Here is a 27764-nt window from a genome sequence, read left to right on the forward strand (position 1 = left end):
GCTCTCCGGGATTGGAGCTGCATGCTGCCTGGGGGCACCAAGGGCGCAGGCTGAGCAGAGGGCGCAAAAATCACTGCTAACACTGCCAATTTTTTTGCGCCCTCCCCCCTCGGCCTGCGCCCCTGGCAGGCGCTGGTCTGGCCGACCCCATGGTACGCCCCTGCCTGTATACACCCCGAGGCAAACAAAGTTTGCCAATATAGTTTGCATCACACATGTGATGTCCCACCACACATTGGAGTGAGAGCGATAGTTTTAGGGAAATAATTTCTGGTTATCTCTAGACTGATAACTTTTAAAGGTTTTTAATGGGTTGACTTTTGACAATTTTGGATACTGTATTTTTTTTCATTGGCATATGCACTTTTTTAACCGCTTGCCAACCGCCGCACGAATATTTACTTTGGCGGTCAGCCCCTCACAGGCAAAGCGACGTAGGGCTACATCGCTAGCCTGTGAGGGTCTAGGGAGCGAGCGCCGGTCACTCGCGATCGTCCGTTAGAGCGGGAGAAAGGCAGGCAGCTAATGTAAACAAGCCGCCTGTCATTCTTCCCTGTGTATGAATAGTGATCATACGGTTCTACTATGTAGGACCGTTGATCACTGTTCCTACACCTCAAGCCACAGCCAATCACAGTTAGAATCACGCCCCTAGGGACACACATAACCCCTCCCTCTCAAGAAAAGTTAACCCCTTCACTACCAGTGTCATTTTATAGTAACAGTGCATATGTATAGCACTGATTACTGCAGTAAAGTCACTGGTAACCCCAAAAGTGTCAAAAATGTCAGTCAAGGGTCCAATCTGTCCGCCCCAATGTCGCAGTACCGCAAAAAAAAAATCGCAGATTGCCGCCATTACGCGTTAAAAAACAACAACAAAAATGACAAAAATCTTTCCCTTGGTTAGTAAACGCGATAACTTTTGCGCAAACCAATCAAAATACGCTTTTTGCAATTTTTTTTTTACCAAACATATGTAGCAAAAAACAAATTGGCCTGAAATGTTAAAAAAATTTGATTTTTACATTTTTTGGGGGGAATTTCATATAAAAAAATTTGAAAAATATTGTTATTTTTGCAAAATTGTCGCTCTTTTTTCGTTTATAGCGCATGATCAAAAAATCGCACAGTTGATCAAATACCACCAAAGGAAAGCTCTGTTTGTGGGGAAAAAAGGACGTCAAATTTGTTTAGGTACAGCGTCGCACGACCGCGCAATTGTCCGTTAAAGTCACTCAGTGCCGAATCGCAAAATAGGCCCTGGTCGGAATGGGGGTAAAATCTTCCGGGGCTTAAGTGGTTAAAGAGAACCTGTCCTGCTTATTTCTACATTCCTTGTAATAGGAAAAAAGTGATACAAAAAATGATTTTTAAAGGGACAGTGTAAAAAATAAAAAATAAAAGGTAAAATGAATTTAAAAAAAAAGTTTAAAATGCCCCGTCCCTTCAAGCTCGCACGCAGAAGCAAGTCGCACCCACATATGTAAACGGTGTTCAAATCACACATGTGAGGTATCGCCGCAATCGTTAGAGTGAGAGCAATAATTTTAGCACGACATCTCCTCTATATCTCTAAGCTGGCAACCTGTAGAAATGTTTAAACATTTCCTATGGAGATTTTTAAGTACCAATGTTTGTCGTCATTCCACGAGCGTGCGCAATTTTAAAGCATGACATGTTAGCTATCAATTTACTCGGTGTAACATTATCTTTCACAACATTGAAAAAAATTGGGCTAACTTTATTATTTCGTTTTTTTTAAATGCAGTGAAATGTGTTTTTTCAAACAAACTGCATTTGAAAGACCGCTGCACGAATACCGCTTGACAACAAACATTGCAACAACCGTCATTTTATTCTCCAGAGTCTTTGCTAAAAATATTTATAATGTTTTGGGGATCTAAGTGATTTTCTAGTAAAAAATACTGATTTTAACTTGTAAACAACAAGTGTCAGAAATAGTCCTTAAAGTGGTAGTATACTCCGCTTTTTAACTTTTACTTGCAGGTAAGCCTATAATAAGGCTTACCTGTAGGTAAAATTAATATCTCCTAAACCTGCATGGTTTAACCACTTAAGCCCCGGAAGATTTTACCCCCTTCCTGACCAGGGCCTATTTTGCGATTCGGCACTGCGTTGCTTTAACGGACAATTGCGCATTTTGTGTGACGCTGTACCTAAACGAATTTCACGTCCTTTTTTCCCACAAACAGAGCTTTCTTTTGGTGGTATTTGATCACCTGTGCGATTTTTTGATCACGCGCTATAAACAAAAAAAGAGCGTCAATTTTGCAAAAATAACAATATTTTTCACATTTTTTTATATGAAATTCCCCCCAAAAAATGTAAAAATCTAATTTTTTTAACATTTCAGGCCAATTTGTTTTTTGCTACATATGTTTGGTAAAAAAAAATTGCAAAAAGCGTATTTTGATTGGTTTGTGCAAAAGTTATTGCGTTTACTAACTAAGGGAAAGATTTTTGTCATTTTTGTTGTTTTTTTTTTTTTTAATGAGTAATGGCGGCGATCTGCGTTTTTTTTGCGGGACTGCGACATTGCGGCGGACAGATCGGACCCTTGACTGACATTTTTGACACTTTTGGGGGTACCAGTGACATTACTACAGTAATCAGTGCTATAAATATGCACTGTTACTGTAAAAATGACACTGGCAGGGAAGGGGTTAATTTTATTGGAGAGGGAGGGGTTAATGTATGCCTCATGCTTACTGACGTGTGTGGGGGGAGGTGACTGAGTGACACAGGGACAGATCGCATGTCCAGCTATGCTGAACCCTGCAATCTGACCCTGCCTGTCACTTAGGAGATCCGCCGCTCTGTTTACACAAGCGGGCGGATCTCCACACTAGATCCCTGACGATCGGGGAAGAGCAGCGGCGATCGCCGCCGCTCCTCCCCTGGCCCGACTCCCGCTGTGACTGAATACAGCGGGAGCGAGCCTCCGGTGCCGCGCGCGAGCCGCCGAGAAAGGGGAGTGTCTGGTGACGTAGGTCTACGTCGTCAGACGATAACGAACCACTTTGCCGCAGTAGTGTCAACGTAAGCAGACGCCAAGTGGTTAAAGCAGAGTTCCACCCAAAAGTGGAACTTCCGCTGCTGACTTTTAATTTTTGGAGGGGGAGGGGGGGTGAAACTCCGCGGAACTCCGCTTTAAGTGGTTAATAAAGAGCTACTCTACATAGAATTGCAACTACCACCATGTTATTCTCCAGGGCCTCTGCTTTCTGGGAATAGATCATTTTTAGGATGGTTTAGGGTGATTTTTATAAACACATGGTGATATGAATGTGTGTTATTAGGATATAATAATAAGGATATGAGTACAAGGAGAATGTGGCAGTGACTTCACTTTTCCTCCTTTTTATAACCAGCAGATAAATCTTTTATTTATGACTTCAGTCTGTTTTATTTCTCTGTCAGTCATCTCCTTAGCTCCTCCTCCCGCCTTTTTTTCTCCTCAGTCTTAGCTCCTCCCTCCACTTCCTCACTTCCCGTCTCCTCGAATAGTTGCACGTCTTTCCTCAGCTCGCCCCTCCCATCTCTGCCCCTTCCCTTCGTTCGGTCACTCCCAGCGCGAGGCTTGAAGACGGAGGAGTGGTGGTGGGCGTGACCAGGGAGGCTCCGCCTGACGTCACGATTCTTCCCAGCATTCCCAAGCATTCACTGCCTTAGCAACCGCGGAGTGAGAGCGAGGCGCGGCCGCCGGGTGAGAGGTCAGCGGAGAGACACCGAGCCAGGCAGCGGGCGGCTCGGAGTCACCGGGAGAAAGTGAGGTAAGGAGGGAACGGAGGGCTGTTATCGGTGTTTAGTGGTCATGGGTCCGTATTGTGTGTCGCTGTGTCCGGATCACCCGAGTGTGTGTCAGCGGATCTAATCCTCCCCACCCCCTCCCCGTCACTTGTGTGATCCCAGAGCACCGATCCAATCACTGATCACCTGTGTGATCCCAGATCTCCGATCCTATCACTGATCACCTGTGTGATCCCAGATCTCCGATCCTATCACTGATCACCTGTGTGATCCCAGAGCTCCGATCCAATCACTGATCACCTGTGTGATCCCAGAGCACCGATCCAATCACTGATCACCTGTGTGATCCCAGATCTCCGATCCTATCACTGATCACCTGTGTGATCCCAGAGCACCGATCCAATCACTGATCACCTGTGTGATCCCAGAGCACCGATCCAATCACTGATCACCTGTGTGATCCCAGAGCACCGATCCAATCACTGATCACCTGTGTGATCCCAGAGCACCGATCCAATCACTGATCACCTGTGTGATCCCAGAGCACCGATCCAATCACTGATCACCTGTGTGATCCCAGATCTCCGATCCTATCACTGATCACCTGTGTGATCCCAGAGCTCCGATCCAATCACTGATCACCTGTGTGATCCCAGAGCACCGATCCAATCACTGATCACCTGTGTGATCCCAGATCTCCGATCCTATCACTGATCACCTGTGTGATCCCAGAGCACCGATCCAATCACTGATCACCTGTGTGATCCCAGAGCACCGATCCAATCACTGATCACCTGTGTGATCCCAGAGCACCGATCCAATCACTGATCACCTGTGTGATCCCAGAGCACCGATCCAATCACTGATCACCTGTGTGATCCCAGAGCACCGATCCAGTCACTGATCACCTGTGTGATCCCAGAGCTCCGATCCTGTCACTGATCACCTGTGTGATCCCAGATCTCCGATCCAATCACTGATCACCTGTGTGATCCCAGAGCACCGATCCAATCACTGATCACCTGTGTGATCCCAGATCTCCGATCCAATCACTGATCACCTGTGTGATCCCAGATCTCCGATCCAATCACTGATCACCTGTGTGATCCCAGAGCACCGATCCAATCACTGATCACCTGTGTGATCCCAGAGCACCGATCCAATCACTGATCACCTGTGTGATCCCAGAGCTCCGATCCTGTCACTGATCACCTGTGTGATCCCAGAGCACCGATCCAATCACTGATCACCTGTGTGATCCCAGATCTCCGATCCTGTCACTGATCACCTGTGTGATCCCAGATCTCCGATCCTGTCACTGATCACCTGTGTGATCCCAGATCTCCGATCCTATCACTGATCACCTGTGTGATCTCCGATCCTATCACTGATCACCTGTGTGATCTCCGATCCTATCACTGATCACCTGTGTGATCTCCGATCCTATCACTGATCACCTGTGTGATCTCCGATCCTATCACTGATCACCTGTGTGATCTCCGATCCTATCACTGATCACCTGTGTGATCTCCGATCCTATCACTGATCACCTGTGTGATCTCCGATCCTATCACTGATCACCTGTGTGATCTCCGATCCTATCACTGATCACCTGTGTGATCTCCGATCCTATCACTGATCACCTGTGTGATCTCCGATCCTATCACTGATCACCTGTGTGATCTCCGATCCTATCACTGATCACCTGTGTGATCTCCGATCCAATCACTGATCACCTGTGTGATCCCAGAACACCGATCCAATCACTGATCACCTGTGTGATCCCAGAGCTCCGATCCAATCACTGATCACCTGTGTGATCCCAGAGCTCCGATCCAATCACTGATCACCTGTGTGATCCCAGAGCTCCGATCCAATCACTGATCACCTGTGTGATCCCAGAGCTCCGATCCAATCACCGATTACCTGTGTGATTCCATCCTCTGTGTGCCTGTCACTGTACAGATCCCCCCCTCTGTGTGCCTGTCATTGTACAGATTCCCCCCCCCCTCTGTGTGCTTGTCACTGTACAGATCCCCCCCATGTGCCTGTGACTGTACAGATCCCCCCCCCCCCCCGTGTGCCTGTGACTGTACAGATCCCCCCCCCCGTGTGCCTGTGACTGTACAGATCCCCCCCCCGTGTGCCTGTGACTGTACAGATCCCCCCCCCCCCGTGTGCCTGTGACTGTACAGATCCCCCCGTGTGCCTGTGACTGTACAGATCCCCCCCGTGTGCCTGTGACTGTACAGATCCCCCCCGTGTGCCTGTGACTGTACAGATCCCCCCCCCTGTGTGCCCGTCACTGTACAGATCCCCCCCCCTGTGTGCCCGTCACTGTACAGATCCCCCCCCCTGTGTGCCTGTCACTGTACAGATCCCCCCCCTGTGTGCCTGTCACTGTACAGATCCCCCCCCCCTGTGTGCCTGTCACTGTACAGATCCCCCCCCTGTGTGCCTGTCACTGTACAGATCCCCCCCCCCCTGTGTGCCTGTCACTGTACAGATCCCCCCCCCCCCCCTGTGTGCCTGTCACTGTACAGATCCCCCCCCCCCTGTGTGCCTGTCACTGTACAGATCCCCCCCCCCCCTGTGTGCCTGTCACTGTACAGATCCCCCCCCCCCTGTGTGCCTGTCACTGTACAGATCCCCCCCCTGTGTGCCTGTCACTGTACAGATCCCCCCCCTCTGTGTGCCTGTTACAGATCCCCCCTCTGTGTGCCTGTTACAGATCCCCCCTCTGTGTGCCTGTTACTGTAGAGATCCCCCCTCTGTGTGCCTGTTACTGTAGAGATCCCCCCCTCTGTGTGCCTGTTACTGTACAGATCCCCCCCTCTGTGTGCCTGTTACTGTACAGATCCCCCCCTCTGTGTGCCTGTTACTGTACAGATCCCCCCCCCTCTGTGTGCCTGTTACTGTACAGATCCCCCCCCCCCTGTGTGTGCCTGTCACTGTACAGATCCCCCCCCCTGTGTGTGCCTGTCACTGTACAGATCCCCCCCCCCCCCTGTGTGTGCCTGTCACTGTACAGATCCCCCCCCTGTGTGTGCCTGTCACTGTACAGATCCCGTCACTGTACAGATCCCCCCCCCTGTGTGTGCCTGTCACTGTACAGATCCCCCCCCTGTGTGTGCCTGTCACTGTACAGATCCCCCCCCTGTGTGTGCCTGTCACTGTACAGACCCCCCCCGTGTGCCTGTCACTGTACAGACCCCCCCCCCCCCCGTGTGCCTGTCACTGTACAGATCCCCCCCCCCCCGTGTGCCTGTCACTGTACAGATCCCCCCCCCCCCCGTGTGCCTGTCACTGTACAGATCCCCCCCCCCCCCCCCCCGTGTGCCTGTCACTGTACAGATCCCCCCCCCCCCGTGTGCCTGTCACTGTACAGATCCCCCCCCCCGTGCCTGTCACTGTACAGATCCCCCCCGTGTGCCTGTCACTGTACAGATCCCCCCCCCCGTGTGCCTGTCACTGTACAGATCCCCCCCCCCCCGTGTGCCTGTCACTGTACAGATCCCCCCCCCCCCGTGTGCCTGTCACTGTACAGATCCCCCCCCCCCCCGTGTGCCTGTCACTGAACAGATTCCCCCCCCCCCCCGTGTGCCTGTCACTGTACAGATCCCCCCCCCCCCCCCCGTGTGCCTGTCACTGTACAGATTCCCCCCCCCCCGTGTGCCTGTCACTGTACAGATCCCCCCCGTGTGCCTGTCACTGTACAAACCCCCCCCCCCCCTCTGTGTGCCTGTCACTGTACAGATCCTTTGATAGACGCACACTGTGGGGGAGATTTACTAAAACTGGTGCAGATGTGCATAGTAATAAATCTGCTTCTAATGTCAGCTTTTACCATAAAGCTGTGGCAATGGAAGCTGATTGGCTACCATGCACAGATGCACCAGTTTTAGTAAATCTCCCCCTTTGGGTGCCTGACACTATATGGATCCCCACATAGATCCTCTTTATGTGCCTTTCACTATAGAAATAACCTTATAGATCCCCTCTGTGTGCTTGTCACAATAGAGATCCCCTGATAGATCCTCTTTATGTGCCTATCACTATAGGGATTTGCTTATAGATCTCCTCTGTGTCCCTGTCAGTTTAGGGATCAAATCTGTGGGTGCGTTTCTAATTAGATCACCTGACAGATTTTTTCTATGTACCTGTTTCTAAAGATGACCTGGTAGATCCCGTCTGTCTGCCTGTCACAATAGGGATCCTCTGATCGATCTCCTCTATGTGCCTCTCACTATAGGGATCACCTGCTAGATCTTTATGTGCCTATCATTTTATAGATCACCTCATAGATCTCTTCTGTGTGCTTGTCACTATAGGGATTCCCCCTATGTGTCTTTTGCTAAAAGGATCCGCTGCAAGATCTCCTCTGAATGTCTAGCTAGGGATCACCTGATACACCTGTGTGTGAGGATTCACCTGACAGATCTTCTCTTTGAGTTTGTGGCCCTGAAATTTTTATGTGTATGATCTGCTGGTGTTCTCTGTCTGCATGGCTCAAACGATTGTCAGTGGCTCCCAAGACAGGATCTTCAGATCAGCAAAACTTTCTGAATGACTGCACACGCATGCGCGCCGGTGCAGGGCACACTGGGACATGTAGCTTCAATGAATGTATTGTAGTGATTAGAGATTGTTGGTTTGCTCTCCCTGACTGGAAGTTCAGGGAAGCTGTGCACAGAAAATGAAGGATGCTGTTACAGAACGGCAAGAAATCCCTCGATATACTGCACAGATTAATACGGATTCTGCAAGATAAAATTTGTTTCAACTATAGATTATTATTATTATATAGGATTTATATAGCGCCGACAGTTTATTCAGCGCTTTACAACTTGAGGGTAGACAGTACAAATACAATACACTTGAATCCAGTAGGAATCAGAGTGCCCTGCTCATTAGAGCTTACAATCTAAGAGATCTCACCCTATATATCTGTCACATTGGTTACCAGCTCGTGGCTCTCCTTCAGCCTCCGCATCCATCACTTGGAGAATCATGCTATTAGATCCTCCTGCGTCTGTCACTAACTGGATTCTCGGTGTTTAGAACCCGGTCCTTCCATGTATGGCTTTCACTTGAGTAGGTTATTGGATTATTCTTGCGTCACTAATTCTAATTTTTTCTTTGGTAATTTTATTGTATTACATTCCTACATTACCCGGATAACTGGGCCTGTAAATCCCGGATCATCTCTAGGACTTGATTTACTTTTTACAACTGACAGTCTGTCATTCTGGTGGTGACAGCCTTTACAGAGCTCTAGTGTTACTGGGATCCAGTTTATGCAGGGACAGCTTTATTGAGCTCTGGTGTTACTGGGATCCATTTGTTGCAGAGGCAGCTTTATTGAGCTCTGGTGTTACTGGGATCCAGTTTATTTAGGGACAGCTTTATGGAGCTCTGGCGTCACTGGGATCTGTTTGTTGCAGGGACGGCTTTATGGAGCTCTGGTGTTACTGGGATCTCTTTGGGGCAAGGATGGCTTTACGAAGCTCTGGTGTTACTGGTATCTGGTTGTGGCAGGGACGGCTTTATGAAGCTCTAATGTTTCTCTGATATAGTTGAGGCAGGGATGGCTTTATGAAGCCCTGATGTTTCTCTGATCTGGTTGTGGCAGGGATGGCTTTATGAAGCTCTGTCTTTTCTCTGATCTGGTTGTGGCAGGGATGGCTTTATGAAGCTCTGGTGTTTCTCTGATCTAGTAAAAAAAAATAAATATGTAGCGCTAAAACAAATGGTTAAAAAGTCCATATACGGTTCATATAAATTTCCAGAGATCCCAGTGAAAAGAAGGTGCTGAACAACCAGGTCACGCATCTTCAGGGACGTCCTTTGCGTATGACGAAATGCGTTGGGCCGCTCCTGATTGGATGCCTTGACGCTCATGCGCAGTAGAGGACAACCGCGGCCATCTTGTCGGCTAAGCACGGAACCACGCAGGTCGGCATTTACACGCTAGGATACCTCCTTTGTACTCTTATCTGTATTAATAAATGATTATTGATTACATACTACACTATGAGGAGGTTTATCTTGTCTTTATGAGTGGTTCCTGATTTGGTATGACGTACGGTGTATACACATGAGTTTTCCCTCTGAAAGTTGGATTGAGATGAAGACCCTGAGACAGTGATCTACAGCCTAGCTGAGGTTCAGCTTGATCGCTTGTTTGTCTTATCCGTCTGGTAAGCGTGTTTTGGCACTCTACTTGGTGGCGGATCTACTTCACTGATTCACTCAGACCTGGTTGTTGAGCTTCTTTTCACTGGGATCTCTGGAAATTTATATGGACTTTTTTAACCATTTGTTTTAGCGCTACATATTTATATATTTTTACTATTCTCACATATTATCAGTATATGGTCAGTGTAGCTGCTGTTTGTTCTGTTTTAAGATTTTAATGATTTTTACTTAGCGCAACTATTTATCTACTATTGATTGAGTTTCTCTGATCTAGTTGAGGCAGGGATGGCTTTATGAAGTTCTGGTGCTACTGGGTTCTGTTTGGGGCAGGGACGTCTTTACAAAGCTCTAGTGTTTACTAGGATTTGGTTGTGGCAGGGTTGGCTTTACGAAGCTCTGGTGTTACTGGGATCTGGTTGTTGCAGGGATGGCTTTACAGAGCTCCGATGATACTGGGATCTGGTTGTTGCAGAGATGGCTTTACAGAGCTCCGATGATACTGGGATCTGGTTGTAGCAGGGATGGCTTTACAGAGCTCCGATGATACTGGGATCTGGTTGTTGGTAGGGTATGGCTTTACCGAGCTCCGGTGATACTGGGATCTGGTTGTTGCAGGGATGGCTTTACAGAGCTCCGATGATACTGGGATCTGGTTGTTGGTAGGGATGGCTTTACCGAGCTCCGGTGTTACTGGGATCTGGTTGTTGCAGAGATGGCTTTACCGAGCTCCGGTGATACTGAGATCTGGTTGTTGCAGGGATGGCTTTACAGAGCTCCGATGATACTGGGATCTGGTTGTTGCAGGGATGGCTTTACCGAGCTCCGATGATACTGGGATCTGGTTGTTGCAGGGATGGCTTTACAGAGCTCCGATGATACTGGGATCTGGTTGTTGCAGGGATGGCTTTACAGAGCTCCAGTGTTACTGGGATCTGGTTGTTGCAGGGATGGCTTTACAGAGCTCCGGTGATACTGGGATCTGGTTGTTGCAGGGATGGCTTTACAGAGCTCCGGTGATACTGGGATCTGGTTGTTGCAGGGATGGCTTTACAGAGCTCCGGTGATACTGGGATCTGGTTGTTGCAGGGATGGCTTTACAGAGCTCCGGTGATACTGGGATCTGGTTGTTGCAGAGATGGCTTTACAGAGCTCCGATGATACTGGGATCTGGTTGTTGCAGAGATGGCTTTACAGAGCTCCGATGATACTGGGATCTAGTTGTTGCAGGGATGGCTTTACAGAGCTCCGATGATACTGGGATCTGGTTGTTGCAGGGATGGCTTTACCGAGCTCCGGTGTTACTGGGATCTGGTTGTTGCAGGGATAGCTTTACAGAGCTCCGATGATACTGGGATCTGGTTGTGGCAGGGCGCTAGGTATGAGAAAGCCTTGACACTCTCTCTGGTGTATTAGGTCTTCTCCAAAGCTTGTCAAACATCTTTAGTCAAGGATTTATTGTCCTGGCAGCAGATCCAAGGTACCTGCTACCTGTGTAAGCCTCTAGAAGGCTGTGTTGTCATTACTGTGCTTGCCATTTGCTGGTTAGAACTGTTATTGTGTGCTGTGGCTACATTCAGTTTTTGTACTTGTGCAGGTTGTCTGGATCAAGCTCCTATTATTATACCTGAAACTGAATGGTGTGATTGTCGGCTTTGCTGTGCTGGTTCATTTTGCTGCTGATACTGGCACATCACTGGCTGGTCTTCTGCCATAGATTTTTTTTATATGCCCAGTAGCTTTGTTTTAAGTCCACCTAACATTTTGATGCATTGTTCAAGCTCAGATGGCTGGGGACATTTATGGCCCCTGAAATGGGTTGGATATTTTTTGCTTTCCTATTGTCACTAGCAGAGACAATGAAAGATTTTGGAATCCGAAGATGTTTATTTGGCTCAACTACACGTGGATCTCTCAATTTGGGTGACCTCTACTCCTTGACAGAGGGGCCTCGTTTTGTGTACCCTAGTCATTCGGCTCAAATAGCGATTTTTCTTTTCTATTGGCTGGTGATCTGTGTCCAGAGCCTCCTTTCTACCTTTCCTTAGTTCTCTTTAGTTAAAGGTTAACTCCACTTTCGTGGGGAAAAAACAATATAGCGACACAAATCATATTGTAATTGAATGTTATTAAAGTGGAGTTCCACCCATAATAACTTGGATTACATAGATGTATGTAATCCCCTTTAAAACTGCTTTTACCAATGGAAACTGTTTTTTTTTTTTTGCTAGGAAATACCTTATTTTCTTGTTGGTTCATCCTCTCCTCACTTCCGGCCGCCGATCACATCATTCGGCTATTCGCAGTGGGTGCTGGGATGTATCTCATGGCATGAAATCTCACATTATTACACGGCATGAAATCTCACATTATTACACAGGAGTCCTGAGCTGTACTGTTTGTATTGAGGCCGTGCTCTGCCCCGCCTCTCAGTGAGCTGTACTGTATGTATTGGATTGAGGCCGTGCTCTGCCCCGCATCCGCCTCCTCTGTGAGCTGTACTGTATGTATTGGATTGAGGCCGTGCTCTGCCCCGCCTCCGCCCCGCATCCTCTCAGTGAGCTCAGTGAGGATATAATGCTTTCAGTCCTCGCTCACTGAGAGGAGGCGGGGCGGAGGCGGGGCAGAGCACGGCCTCAATCCAATACATACAGTACAGCTCACTGAGAGGAGGCGGGGCAGAGCACGGCCTCAATACAAACAGTACAGCTCAGGATTCCTGTGTAATAATGTGAGATTTCACGCCATGAGATACATCCCAGCACCCCCTGCGAATCGCCGAATGACATGATCGGCGGCCGGACCCGGAAGTGAGGAGAGGATGAATAAACAAGAAAATAAGGTATTTCCTAGCAAAAAAAAAAGTTTCCATTGGTAAAAGTAGTTTTAAAGGGGATTACATACATCTAAAGTTACTAAAATGGGTGGAACTTTCAATCTGCAGCTGTTGTAATTTTCTGAAAATGCAATACAATATGGCCGCCTGGAGGTGTTCTGTACACAGAATGTATACTGACCACACCCCAGAAACATAATTTCCTGCCTGTGTGATTGGCTCACCAATTTTCCCAGAAGTCTGCACTAAGATACAAGTCAGATTTCAGGCATCCCCTGCAACAAAAATGTCATTTTTGGTGAGATACTCCCAATAGGAACACGTCTAAAGGGATGCAGACCCAGCAGATTTCCTCATTATGGCTCTGCAGCTGCCACAGCTGATTGATAATTATGAAACCACTCCCATTTGATCCACTCAGCACAGAGGCACAAACAATGATTTCTTCAGAATAACAAAAGTTAGGAATCTGCAACAAAGTTTGTTAAAATCCTTGCAATGTACAGAGATCACCCAGAGGGGAATGTTTTTTTCTCAACAAAAGAGGAGTTACGCTTTAAGGATTTATTGTCCTGGCTGCAGATTCAGGGTACCTTGCCACCTGTGTAAGCCTCTAGTGTTGTCATCACTATGCGCACCTCTTGCTAGTTGGAGATGTCATTGTCTGTTATTGTCATCCAGTATTTGTATACTGTGGGGATATTTTGGGTTTTTTGCAGGCTTGGGTTGTCTGGATCTAACTCGCATTGTACCTAAAACTAGATGCGTGATTGTCAGCTTTGCTTGGCTGGCATTGAAAGGGTGAACGCCTTCTTTGTGATAGACTGAACACAAGCAGATACTTGTTTGTCCTCCGATCTCATCGCTTGTAGTCTTTAATTAATTAGTACAATCTTTGGTTTGTCACCCAGCCCTTTAAGTTTTGTTTTCTACATCTGCTAGCAAACTTCATTTTTTTGTTTTCTCTTCGGCTTATTTAGGCTTCATTCACATGTCAGTGTATCGATCGTGGGCAGAATCACCGAGATTCTGCCCGCGATCCGGAAATCATTGCAAATCGCGGGACGCCTGTGCGTTGCCCGTGATTTGCAATAGCACCCCAAACGCTGTGCAATGTTGCCGCGATTTGCGCCTGTCGATTAGCGGTAACATCGCGCAAAAAAAATCACGGGACGCATGAGGCCCCAAAGAAGCTCCCGTACCTTTTTTTTGGGCGTCATGCGTCCCACGATTTTTTTTGCGCGATGTTACCGCGATTCAGCAGGCGCAAATCGCGGCAACATTGCACAGCGTTTGGGGTGCTATTGCAAATCACGGGCAACGCACAGGCGTCCCGCGATTTGCAATGATTTCCGGATCGCGGGCAGAATCGCGGTGATTCTGCCCGCGATCAATACACTGACATGTGAATGAAGCCTTAGGCTCCGTTCACATCTAGGCATTTTGGGGCGTTTTTGGGGAGTTTTTCTGCTCTAGGATCAGCTCTCAAAACACCCAACAAGACAAATCCTATTCATTTCAATGGCCCCTGCTCACATCTGAGCGTTTTGACGCTGTAAGCAAAACGCCCAACGCTCAAAAACGTACATGAGCTTCTTTTTGGGCAGATTACAGGCGTTTTCCATTGGTCTCTATTCAATCTAAAAACGCCTGCACAAAAATCGCCTGTAAATCGCGGTAAAAACGCGCAAAAATTCTATGCTCAGGTGTGAATGTAGCCTTAGACTCTTTTAAAATATAATAAATATCTAACAATTATTAGAGCCGGTTCACACTCTCGTGACTTCAAAGCCGCCCAAATCTGAAGCCGTCCCCTGCAGCGCGACTTCAGCATGGCTTGCAAGCGACTTCTTTAATAGAAGTCAATGCAATTTGCTCCAAAGTCGCCCCCAAATAGTGCAGGAACCTTTTTCTAAGTCGGAGCGACTGGAGTCACTCTGATTAGAACAGTTCCATTGCACTGAATGGAGCGCCTGACAAGTCGCCCCAGTGTGAACCGGCTCTTATTGAGCCCGAAGCCTAAAAATTCTAAATATGTTTATATTCCCAGGAATAGGAATGGTATGGCCGAGGTCTTGTTCAACCATAGCATCCTTTTATTCGTTTACCAATATGGAAGCTGTACCATAAGGGGTTGGATGCTTTGGCCTGGCTTCATAATGGCTGTGATTGGTGAGACATAAGTAGGTAGGGAGGATTCGTATCTGGAACCCACATGAGACATAAGAAGCCAAAAGGTGATTCATCCAACATCAAGACATAAGTGAAATACAGGTTATTTGCACACTGTACTGTGCTAGACATTCCTGGCAGAAAAAAGCCGTTTGGGGTGTATAGTACATGCGCATATGCGTAGACACACGTAAAAATTCTTAATTCAATCAAGGGAGTATGACGAATGCATGTAATTGCGCTTGTACACGTAAAAATATTGACTGGCGATCCAAATTTCTGTATTTTTTTTTTTTTACTGATCTATATGCAGTGCGTTTAGTGTCGGTTCTCACTATGGCGATCCGACTTCGGGGGCGACTAGTGAAGTCGCCGTGACTTGCACGGACTTCACATAATGGAAGTAAATGCAAGTCGCTCCGACTTTGGTCAAAAGTAGTGCAGGAACTATTTTCTAATGCCTCGTACACACGCAACGATTATCGGCCGACCGATCGGCCGTCTTTTGTCCAGTGTAGTTGTGTTGGTTGGAATGTGCCTAGACTGCACACGAATTTTCTCGGCCAACAAAAATCTTCTTCAGAAGTGATGTCATGTGCTGGTTTACTTTCCGTGTGTTTTTTCTTCTCTGAGCATGCCCAGTCTTGCTCATCTGATTTTTGTCTGCCGAAATCTGTACTGACTGACGGAAAATCGGCCGTTGTGTTGACGGCCAACAAACATTTTATAGCCTGCACACCAGATTTTATTCGGCCGAAAAGTCGGAGTCGGTTGTCGAAAGCATCATACTAACAAGCCGATAATTAGCCGATCGGACGTTGGCCAAAGATTCCCGGCCAATAATCGATGCGTGTGTACGAGGCATAAGTCGGAGCAACTTGAGTCGCTCCTATTAGAACGGTTCCCATAGCACTGAATGGACCGCGACTTGTCAGGCTGCCAAGTCGCCTGACAAGTCGCGGTAGTGTGAACCGGGACTTACAAGTCTGTGTGTATAAGCACATTGAAAACAATGGTCTGCATTTACATCAGTAAAAAACAAAACAAAAACGCCTGTATGCCTAAGAAGGCCTGTATGCCTAAAAACGCCTGTATGCCTTAAAACGCTGCATTTTTTAGGCAGCAGTGTGCAAGAAACCTTAGACCCCTTTTTAACGCAAAGGGTCAGATTAGGTTGGCCTGTCAGTTTTTCAGTCGGACCTAATCAGGCCCGCCATTTACCCCTATGAACTGGCTTGTGTGACCGGACTCACCTACCTCCAATCCAGTCCGCTAAAAATTTAAGGGGATCCGCCCCCCTCCGCCTAGGTGGATCAGATCAGAGGGCAGTCGTGCAGGAGTCTGTTTACATCCCGACGCTCATAGAGCACAGTGGGCTCAGTTTGTGTCTGCTGTGCATAAACTGAGCTGACACAGACTTGTCGTCTGCCTGCTCTGCTCTGATCAGCAGGGGATCTGTCCGCTGATGGACAGATTCCCTGCTGAACTAAACGGAGCCTGCCCCATGTGAAAGGGTCCCTAGGTCTAGTACACACCACTAGTTTTTTTTTTTTTAACGAAAAAAAAAATGACTGCTCCAATCAGAGCCACTGTACTAACAATATGATGTAAGTATAGTGCTGTTCTTATGTGTTCTGACAGGGAGACGGCTCCCCACCAGAACACTCTGGTCAGCGCTCTCTGCCAACACTCTGGTCAGCGCTCTCTGCCATTGGCTGAGAGCGCTGATCGGGAGCTGGTCCGCTGCTTGTTTTCCAGCACATGCTCGTCCAACAGAAGCTGGCCAAATGGCTTCTATTGGACCGGCTGCCATACACATGGGCCAAATGTCAGCTGACATTCCGCCCTTGTGTACTAGGCTCTAGGGTGGATGTAGATCACGAGTAAACTAGTTGCGTGACTTTTTTTTTTTTTATTGCATTGTCCTAATTGGACCATCCATTGCTCTCCCTCCGTTTTGGATCAGATGACAGTCTGATGTAAACAGACAGGCGGTCTGTTTACATCCGACGGCCCATACAGGAAAGCAGGTTGTGTCCGTGTCTGCTCTGCAGGGGGAGCGGACATGGACCTGTCATCCGCCTGCTCAACGGGGTTCAGTGGAGAGTTCCCTGCTGGCGGTGAGTGAAAGTATTCCTGGCTATAATCTATTCATTGAGGGGTCGGTGGGAACAATTCCCTCTTTGTAGAAAGCTAAAAAGATCACTTGTCATGTTGCTTGCTATGCAAAGGGGCGTTGGACCCAGAAGTATGTAGGCACCATCAGATAGGAGATTAATCAGCCACAACTCAAGTAACCCCTAGAACCTCTGGTAGTTTGCCAGGTGTTGCTTAAAGTACACCACCATCCTGATAGGATTATCATTATCTAGTCACAGATGTGGAACAGGTTTCCTTTTCTCTTGTTAGGCTTTCCAGGTAGCAGAGCCAGGTTTAGGAAGACAGCCTTAGAGCCCTTTGCCATTAAGAACCGGATTTACTATGGTATCTCCCGTACATTTGTTCGCTATAAGGTGCCCACCCTTGGATATGAGATTACTGAAAGTCTAGTTAAAAGCGACCCGACTGTGTGACACACTAAACCTGTATGAATACATAGTAGTTGAGGTTGAATAAAGACAACAGTCCATCCAGTTCAACCTGTGTAGGTGTGTGCGGACGTAATACGAATGCATATATATTACTTAAAGTTTTGGGTAGAGCTGTGCTGGGGACCGTGCCCCCGAGTCCCAGCCACGGGGACCGTGCCCCCGAGTCCCAGCCGCGGGGACCGTGCCCCCGAGTCCCAGCCGCGGGGACCGTGCCCCCGAGTCCCAGCCGCAGGGACCGTGCCCGCAGGGCACACAGCGGGTGACTCAGGACCTCTGCTCCCTGCTCATCACTATCATTCATAAACAGAGGTTTGGCTTCCTGTGTTTTCTAGGTGCAGTATGGGGACAAAGGAGATGCCGGTGCCTGGGGTGCAGTGCAAATGCTGACACCCCCACTGGATGATCTCCCTGCAAGAGAGAGAGGCGAAGCCATCTACAGTGTGAGGGGAGGTACTAGTGAGACGTGGATGGGGGTAAAAAGTGAAAATGAGATGTGGATGGGGGATGCAGAACTAAGCAGCTGTGGAAGAAGGCTAAACTCTGCACTGTATATGTAACGCACCCCTGAACTCTGCATTGTATATGTAGCACACTCCTGAACTCTGCACTGTATATGTAACGCACCCCTGAACTCTGCATTGTATATGTAGCACACTCCTGAACTCTGCACTGTATATGTAACGCACCCCTGAACTCTGCATTGTATATGTAGCACACTCCTGTACTCTGCACTGTATATGTAGTGCACCCCTGTACTCTGCACTGTATATGTAGCGCAGCCCTGTACTCTGCACTGTATATGTAGCGCACCCCTGTACTCTGCACTGTATATGTAGTGCACCCCTGTACTCTGCACTGTATATGTAGCGCAGCCCTGTACTCTGCACTGTATATGTAGCGCACCCCTGTACTCTGCACTGTATATGTAGCGCACCCCTGAACTCTGCGCTGTATATGAAGCGCACCCCTGAACTCTGCGCTGTATATGAAGCGCACCCCTGAACTCTGCACTGTATATGTAGCGCACCCCTGAACTCTGCACTGTATATGTAGCGCACCCCTGAACTCTGCACTGTATATGTAGCGCACCCCTGAACTCTGCACTGTATATGTAGCGCAGCACACTCTCGAACTCTGCACTGTACGTGCAGCACACTCTCCCGAACTCTGCACATAGCACACCCCTGAACTCTGCACTCTGTACATAATGCACTACTAGTATTTGATGCCCCTTTAAGACCTCAAGCATACATCTACTAAACTCAAACTCTGCTCTTGCTTGTTCCAGGTGTGGTAGTGAGTTGTGGATTACATTGAAATCTGCACCTGTAAAGTAGCAGGAAAGGCATTGCAATACTATCACAATATTCGCTTCCTTTTTAAATTTTTCTATGTGGTCATGTGACTGCAAAGCTCTGGCTCATTCCTCTCTCTCTCTGCAGTTGGTGGGAGGAAGCCCTTCTCCAGACCGACAACTCCTTGACAACCCTGGGAGCTATGGAGGCTGGCGGAATGACGACACGACTACAGAGGATCCAGCAACGTTGTCAGATCCTCCACAGTACAGAGAAGCGCCAGGGGTTTGCGGCCATGTAACCGCATAGAAAAACTAGGTTTAGGAAGCAATTTATTAAAAAAAAAATAAAGTATACAGGGAGAATTAGAGCAGCATTAAACTGGCGAGTTTTTGTTTTTTTAAAGCAGAGTTCCAGTCTTTTCACTCACCTGTTCCACGGTCCAGCGATGCGGCCGCTCGAAGCCTCGATCCTCTTCCCTCTGGTCTCGGCGGTGCCGCCATCACTGGTGTGGGCACCTGGCTGTGACAGTTTGCCGGGTATGCACTGCGCATGCGCGTCTTGATTGGCCGGCAATCTTCTGTGACCTCTGACATGTCCCAGAAGATTGCAGGGAGGGAGGGGGAGAGGAGAACTTCCGTTCAGGGCTCCGAGCGGAAGTGGGAACGGGTACCTGTCAAAACTAGGTACCCGCTCCCCCCCAAAAAAATGACATGCCAAATGTGGCATGTCGGGGGGGTTATTACGACCTAAAATGGAAGTTCCACTTTTGGGTGGAACTCCACTTTGAAGTAAAAGCAATGTCAGCCCCTATATTTCAGAGCTTACAGGTTTACTTTAAGGCGCATGCAGTGAAATAACAATTCTATATAAGGCTGTGTATGCTGAGATATGACAGTCCTCTATTGATCATGCTGAGATTTTACACTGATGGCATCAAGTCTTTGCTTCTAACCTTGGCATTGGAGTTTTCTGCCATGCGGTTTATGCTGAGATTTGCTTCCTTTGTCCTGTCTTGAATTGAAGGTTGCTGCTTACATAGTGAAATTTTAACCTTGAATAGTACTGTGGCACGTTGGCTCGTCCCTGTCTTTGCAGACAGGAGGCTTTCACTTTTGACATAATGCTGTTAAAAGTCCTTGCAGTGGAGTTACTGTGGGAGAGTTTGTAGTTATTTGACATTTGGAGATTTTCCTGCGTCGCTAGTTTTTATTTGGACCCTCTGTGGCACCTTCCTATTAACCATTGAGGCTACAGTTAGGGTCCATGTACACAGGACGCTGGAAATGGCCGTTTAGGAGCAGTTGGGCGTTTTTTTCAGAAGCCCCTGAACCCATCTACATTTTATCTTATCTGTCCATGTACACCAGGTTGTTTACAGTCATTTGCAGGCAGTTGCGTTCAGGGACTTTTTTTAGAACGCAATTATTTGCGTTCGAACGTGTGTTCCCCGGCGTTTCAAACGCGTCTGAACGCGATGACCCGCATTTAGCGTTCGCGTTTTTCCATTTTAAAGGGGAATAATTTTTTTGACCTCTAGGAATGCTTCTAAACGCAAACGCCGCTAAACGCCGGTACAAACGCGACCGAACGGATGTTTCAAACATCCTAAAAATTCCAGCATTCAAAGGGACTTTTAACAACGTCCCGTGTACATGGAGCCTTACAGTAAAGGGCTAATAGGCAGGTATAGGAGGAGACTGGCCTGCACTTGGCATAGCTAGAAAGAGTTTATCTGGCCATATACAGTAAAGGCCTTTTGACACGGGCCATCCGATCAGGTCCGCCTGTCAGTTTTTCAGGTGGATTTAATCTGAAGGTTTGTGCAATCCAATGGACCAGAGGGCGTTTTTACCTGCCTACCTGGAAGAAAAATACAGGCGCCACTCTAAGTGCAGAATCTTGAGATTTATTAAAAGAACCAAAGGAAAGTTACTCACAAAGATAATAGTGTAAAAAGCATCATAGACATTCACTCCGGTGTTTTGATCAGGATGGCTTGAGCGGTTGCGGTATACAGGCAGTAATCGGTGGCAGTCCGTACTTCCTGATCGCGGGGACACTGTGATGCCGATCCGTCGTCACTTCCGGGATGTGTGATTACGTCATGGCGACGCGTTCTCGGATTCGGCCTGAGGAAGGAGCGCATGCTCCGAGAACGCGTCGCCGGCACCATGACGTAATCACACATCCCGGAAGTGACGACGGATCGGCATCACAGTGTCCCCGCGATCAGGAAGTACGGACTGCCACCGATTACTGCCTGTATACCGCAACCGCTCAAGCCATCTTGTGTCGCTCCTATTAGAACCGTTTCATTGCACAGCATGGAGCGCTACTTGTCAGGCGACCAAGTCGCCTGACAAGTCGGAACAGTGTGAACCGGCACTTAGAAAAACAAAATAAAGTCTTTTGGCTTCTGCTGTGGGGAAAAAAACCCACACCAGCGCAACTCAAAATTAAAAAAAAAAAAAGTATGTCCACGCACACTAACTCAAATGCGGGCAATGCATGTACAAATTATTGTGCAAAGTCTAACTTTTTTGTAATTAGGCTTTTATGGAAGCATCCATTTGCAATTCACAGTGTGTGGTTTTGATGTTGGGCTTTAGCTGCTTTTGTAGATGAATCGTTATTATGTCAGGAAGCAGCTTTTCCCTGACTCATGGCCTCATACTAGTTCTAGGGCGGTGAAGCTAAACCTATTCTCTGAGTCGCTTCCCTGGATCCCAGTGCAAGAATTTGGGAATGGCTGCTTCCATCCTTGTCATCCTATCTTGAACTCGGCAATCATGTAGCATCTAGAATTGGCAAGGTGCATTTCTGATGATTGGAAAGAGAGTAAAATGGACCTCGGAGGAACCAGTGCGGTGGGAGCCCACTACTTTACCTTGGAGCAGGAATCTCCAAACTTTCTAAAGAAGGATCCCGTTTACTGTGCTTTGGACTTTAGAGGGCTGGATTGTGCCAGTGGGGGTAGAAAATGTCCCAGCATCATTGGCAGTAAACAGTGTCTCAGGCTTTGGGGTCAGTGGGAGAAGTATTAGTTGCATCATCATTGGTGTCAGTGGGAGGAACAGTGCCCTATCATTAGTGTCAGTGGGAGGACTAGTGTCCCGTCAGTGGGAGGACTAGTGTCCCGTCAGTGGGAGGACTAGTGTCCCGTCAGTGGGAGGACTAGTGTCCCGTCAGTGGGAGGACTAGTGTCCCGTCAGTGGGAGGACTAGTGTCCCGTCAGTGGGAGGACTAGTGTCCCGTCAGTGGGAGGACTAGTGTCCCGTCAGTGGGAGGACTAGTGTCCCGTCAGTGGGAGGACTAGTGTCCCGTCAGTGGGAGGACTAGTGTCCCGTCAGTGGGAGGACTAGTGTCCCGTCAGTGGGAGGACTAGTGTCCCGTCAGTGGGAGGACTAGTGTCCCGTCAGTGGGAGGACTAGTGTCCCGTCAGTGGGAGGACTAGTGTCCCGTCAGTGGGAGGACTAGTGTCCCGTCAGTGGGAGGACTAGTGTCCCGTCAGTGGGAGGACTAGTGTCCCGTCAGTGGGAGGACTAGTGTCCCGTCAGTGGGAGGACTAGTGTCCCGTCAGTGGGAGGACTAGTGTCCCGTCAGTGGGAGGACTAGTGTCCCGTCAGTGGGAGGACTAGTGTCCCGTCAGTGGGAGGACTAGTGTCCCATCATTCCTGTCAGTGGGAGGACTAGTGTCCCATCATTCCTGTCAGTGGGAGGACTAGTGCCCCATCATTCCTGTCAGTGGGAGGACTAGTGCCCCATCATTCCTGTCAGTGGGAGGAATAGTGCCCCATCATTCCTGTCAGTGGGAGGAATAGTGCCCCATCATTCCTGTCAGTGGGAGGAATAGTGCCCCATCATTCCTGTCAGTGGGAGGAATAGTGTCCCATCATTGGTGTCAGTGGGAGGAATAGTGTCCCATCATTGGTATCAGTGGGAGGAATAGTGTCCCATCACTGGTATCAGTGGGAGGAATAGTGTCCCATCACTGGTATCAGTGGGAGGAATAGTGTCCCATCACTGGTATCAGTGGGAGGAATAGTGTCCCATCACTGGTATCAGTGGGAGGAATAGTGTCCCATCACTGGTATCAGTGGGAGGAATAGTGTCCCATCACTGGTATCAGTGGGAGGAATAGTGTCCCATCACTGGTTTCAGTGGGAGGAATAGTGTCCCATCACTGGTTTCAGTGGGAGGAATAGTGTCCCATCACTGGTTTCAGTGGGAGGAATAGTGTCCCATCACTGGTATCAGTGGGAGGAATAGTGTCCCATCACTGGTATCAGTGGGAGGAATAGTGCCCCATCATTGGTATCAGTGGGAGGAATCGTGCCCCATCATTGGTATCAGTGGGAGGAATAGTTCCCCATCATTGGTGTCAGTGGGAGGAATAGTGCCCCATCAATGGTGTCAGTGGGAGGAATAGTGCTCCATCAATGGTGTCAGTGGGAGGAATAGTGTCCCATCATTGGTGTCAGTGGGAGGAATAGTGTCCCATCATTGGTGTCAGTGGGAGGAATAGTGTCCCATCATTGGTGTCAGTGGGAGGAATAGTGCTTCATCAATGGTGTCAGTGGGTGGAATAGTGTCCCATCATTGGTGTCAGTGGGAGGAATAGTGCTTCATTAATGGTGTCAGTGGGTGGAATAGTGCCCCATCAATGGTGTCAGTGGGAGGAACAGTCACTTAAGGACCAGATAATGGCTAGCAAAAGGCCACATCTGGTCCACTGGCCACAGTTTGGAAATCACTGTCCTAGAGGCTTGCGAAGGGTGGCAGCATGTGATGTGATCTATACCGTTCCGAGTAAACTGGAAGTGATGTTGTGATGTCGCTTCTGGGTTACATGATCGGAGACCCGATCTAAGCGGAATCCGCATTCGGCTGGCTGGTTAGAGGTCCCGAACGAATGCGGATTCCGCCGGTGGATGTGCCCGCTGATTGCTTGGGTCACTCAGGGGATGGGAGACCCAGGGAGGGGGGGGGGGACACATCCCCTCCTGCTCACTAGGATAACGGCCGAGCGGCTCCTGAGCTGCATCGGTTGTTATCTTCAGAAAGCCGACTGCCGACTCTAAGAAATGGTACTGGGGTGATGACAAAAATCTTTCCCTTTGTTAGTAAACGCGATAACTTTTGCGCAAACCAACCAAAATACGCTTTTTGCAATTTATTTTTTTTTTTTTTACCAAAAATATGTAGCATAAAACAAATTGGCCTAAAATGTTAAATTTTGATTTTTACATTTTTTTTTTTGGGGAATTTCATATAAAAAAAATGTGAAAAATATTGTTATTTTTGCAAAATTGTCGCTCTTTTTTTGTTTATTGTATAAATCGCACAGGTGATCAAATACCACCAAAAGAAAGCTCTGTTTGTGGGGAAAAAAAGGACGTCAAATTCGTTTAGGTACAGCGTCGCACGACCGCGCAATTGTCCGTTAAAGTCACGCAGTGCCGAATCGCAAAATAGGCCCTGGTCAGGAAGGGGGTAAAATCTTCCGGGGCTTAAGTGGTTAAAGAGACACTGTCCTATTGCCAATGCAAGGCAAAGTGGGCGTCTTTGCAATGCCCCCCCCAGGTCCCACCTATACTTACCCTAATATAATCTGGCGTTACCAGGTATAAAGACTTGCTGTACTGTGCAGGTGCCTGGGCATCAACACCACCCTGGATCACCAACACAGCTGTGGAGGAGCAAGCAGCGCTGCAGTGGATGCTTTTGATTTTCATTCAGTTGTCACATTTGCAGTACACATTTGTGGTGTGTTTATGTATTTGTTTTTTTCTTTTTCAAGGCAAGATTAGTTAACATCTGTACACCAGCACATCTGCCGCCTTTTCATAATTAATCCACTTTTCAGAATCATTCATGTGAATTCTCCAGGATTTAAAGAGGGATTAGTATGCAGTTAACATGACTTTTAAATCCACGCTGCACATATTAAACCAATTACAGATAGCTTTAATCAAATGCTGAGCTGTCAAAACATATTTATTTATCTCCATGTCCTGCCAAGCATGTTTTTAAATGCCAAACTGGGGGGGGAAAATAACGTAAAAGGAATTAAAACCATGCATACTGTCCAGACGATGGCGGCAGTTAAAGGGGAACTGTCACAGTGACTGCTACGTGTCACAGGCAGGAGCAGTGTCTGTTCCGGGACTAGAGTTACTCTCTGGGACAATGGCATTCAGCCCTAGGTGGGAACCTTGGTTTTGCCAGGTAACAGATGGACCTTTCCCAGTAGTAAATTGTGGATGGTATGGTGCTTTTTTTTTTTTTTGGTTTCTTGTTGCGAATCCTGAAAATGAAAGCTGTTCTGGCCAAAGGTTCTTTTATCTTCCTTGATGTTTATTTTTGTAGAGCTCTGTTCCTTCAGGAAAGATTCTGTCTTTTCTTGGCAGTGTAGCTTGTTTGTGGTAAGAGAAACAAATCTGTTTTCTGTCAATGTATTTGTTCCTTAACCACTTCTGGACCGGAAGATTTTCTCCCTTAATGACCAGGCCATTTTTTGCGATTCGGTTCTGCGATACTTTAACGGACAATTGCGCGGTCGTGCGACGCTGTACCCAAATAATATTGCTGTCCTTTGTTTCCCCACAAATAGAGCTTTCTTTTGGTGGTATTTGATCACCTGTGCGATTTTTTTTATTTTTTTTTTTTGGTGCTATAAACAAAAAAAGACCGACAATTCTGAAAAAAAAAAAAAAACTATTTTTCACTTTCTGCTATATAACATTCCCCAAAAAAAAATGTAAAAATCAACATTTTTTAACATCTTAGGCCAATTTGTTTTCTGCTACATATTTTTGGTAAAGAAATTAGCAATAAGCGTATTTTGATTGGTTTGCGCAAAAGTTATCACGTCTACTAACTACGGGAAAGATTTATGTCATTTTTATTGTGTTTATATATGTGTGTATATATATATATATATATATTATATATTTTTTTTGTTTTACTAGTAATGGCGGTGATCTGAGATTTTTTTTGCAGGACTGCGACATTGCGGCGGGTAGATCGGACCCCTAACTGACACTTTTTTGACAGTAATCAGAGCTAAAAATATGCACTGTTACTGTAATAATGACACTGGCAGGGAAAGGGTTAAGATTGTGGGCGATCAATGGTTTAAATGTGAGCCTAGAGGAGTGATTCTAACTGTATGGTGGCGGGGCTTATGGAATGACCATAGAGACATATGATCCTATATAGAAGGATCACAGGCACTCTGTGATCCTTCCAGAGAGAAGAACAGTCAGCTGTGTTTACAACAGCTGACCATTCTTTTCTCTCAGCGGGCAGCGATCGCGGGTGCCAGGCAGCAATCGGAGCCGCCTGCCCCGTGCATCGGTGTCCCCGCTGCTGAGTGGGGGCAGAGCGCGCTGCTGCAGGCGCACAACCGACGTAGCCCTATGTCGGTTCACACAGGAGGACCAGTCTGCTGCAGTATATATGCGGCGGGCAGTCCGGAAGCAGTTAAAGAGGCCCTTTCAAGACTAAGGCCCCTTTCACACGGTCTGCAATCCGTTGCGGACCGTGGTCTGCTCAGCGGGGATCGATCTGCCGATCCCCGCCTAGCCGGCGGATGACAGCTCCGTATCCGCTCTATGTGCAGAGAGGGAGGTGTCACAGCCCCCGCTGCTTTCTATGGGGAATCTGATGAGAGCGGGCCGCCTGTCCGCTCTCATCCAATCCGATCCCCAGGACGGATGGAAAATAGGGTTTCCATCCGTCCGGATTTCACGGACAGGATCGGATGCGAATGGCAGCGGGTGTCAGCGGACATGTCACCGCTGACATCCGCCGCTCCATAGGGCTGAATGGGGCATCCGATCAGATCCGCCTAAAATACTGACAGGCGGATCTGATCAAAACGTCCTTGTGAAAGAGCCCTAAAGATTTAAAGTAGTTATAAAGTCTAAACTTTTTTTACCTTAATGCATTCCTTGCAATTGCATTAATGTTAAAAATGTTTAGGTAGTAGTATCCTTCCCTCCCAACACCTATATGAGCCCTCATTGGATCAAGCAATGTGCCCCGTCTGCAGCTCTTCTTTCCCCTTAAGCCTCATACACACGCAACGATTGTTGGCCGTGAATTTTCGGCCAACATCCGATCGGCCGATTGTCGGCTTGTTAGTATGATGCTTCCGACAACCGACTGCGACATTTCGGCCGAACAAAATCTGGTGTGCAGGCTATAAAAATTTTTGTTGGCCATCAACAGAACGGCCGATTGTTCGTCTGTCAGTACAGATTTCGGCAGACAAAAATCAGATGATCAAGACTGGGCATGCTCAGAGAAGAAAAAACACACGGAAAGTAAACCAGCACATGACATCACTTCTGAAGTTGGTTGTTGTTGGCCGAGAAAATTTGTGTGCAGTCTAGAGCACATTCCAACCAACACAACAACACTGGAAAAAGACGGCCGATCGGTCGGCCAACAATCGTTGCGTGTGTACGAGGCTTTTCTTCTGGTCTCACGAGGTTTGCAGCCATTGGCTCCTGCTGCTGTCAATCGAAGCCAGTGACAGACCAAAGACCTGCTTCTGTACCAAGATGATCACCTACACAAAGAGGATGCAGAAGGAGACATGGTAATTCAGTAATGGGGAGAAGATCAGATGCATGGAGACCCGGCAATACTGGTGACTAGTTATTTGCCTCTTGCCTGTGTTTTTTTTTTTCTTTGGGCACAGCTTACAGAGTTCAGGTCCCCTTTAAAGTCTGTCAGATCCTGAATAGTGTCTGAGGAGGACTGACCTTTTGTTGGTCATGTCGTTTCTAATTACATTTGGGTCTTGACTCTCAACCGTTATCCATTATGCCCTCTGTCAGCCTTGCCATGTTACAGCCTGGGCCAGAATTCAAGCTCCATGGTGACAAA

At 47.8% G+C, this 27764-nt stretch overlaps 1 protein-coding gene across 1 annotated transcript in view; it reads left to right on the plus strand.

Moving 5' to 3' along the window:
• Nucleotides 1-3702: 3702 nt before the first annotated feature.
• Nucleotides 3703-27764, plus strand: part of GNG12 (G protein subunit gamma 12) — a 241301-nt gene continuing 217239 nt past the window's right edge. Inside the window, exon 1 of the mRNA XM_082264984.1 lies at nucleotides 3703-3797. The gene's annotated coding sequence lies outside the window, so the exon portion shown is untranslated. The remainder of the gene's footprint in view (nucleotides 3798-27764) is intronic.

Source organism: Pelophylax lessonae (genome assembly GCF_965119305.1).
Source record: "Pelophylax lessonae genome assembly, chromosome: 8".
Classification (NCBI taxonomy): Eukaryota; Metazoa; Chordata; class Amphibia; order Anura; family Ranidae; genus Pelophylax; species Pelophylax lessonae.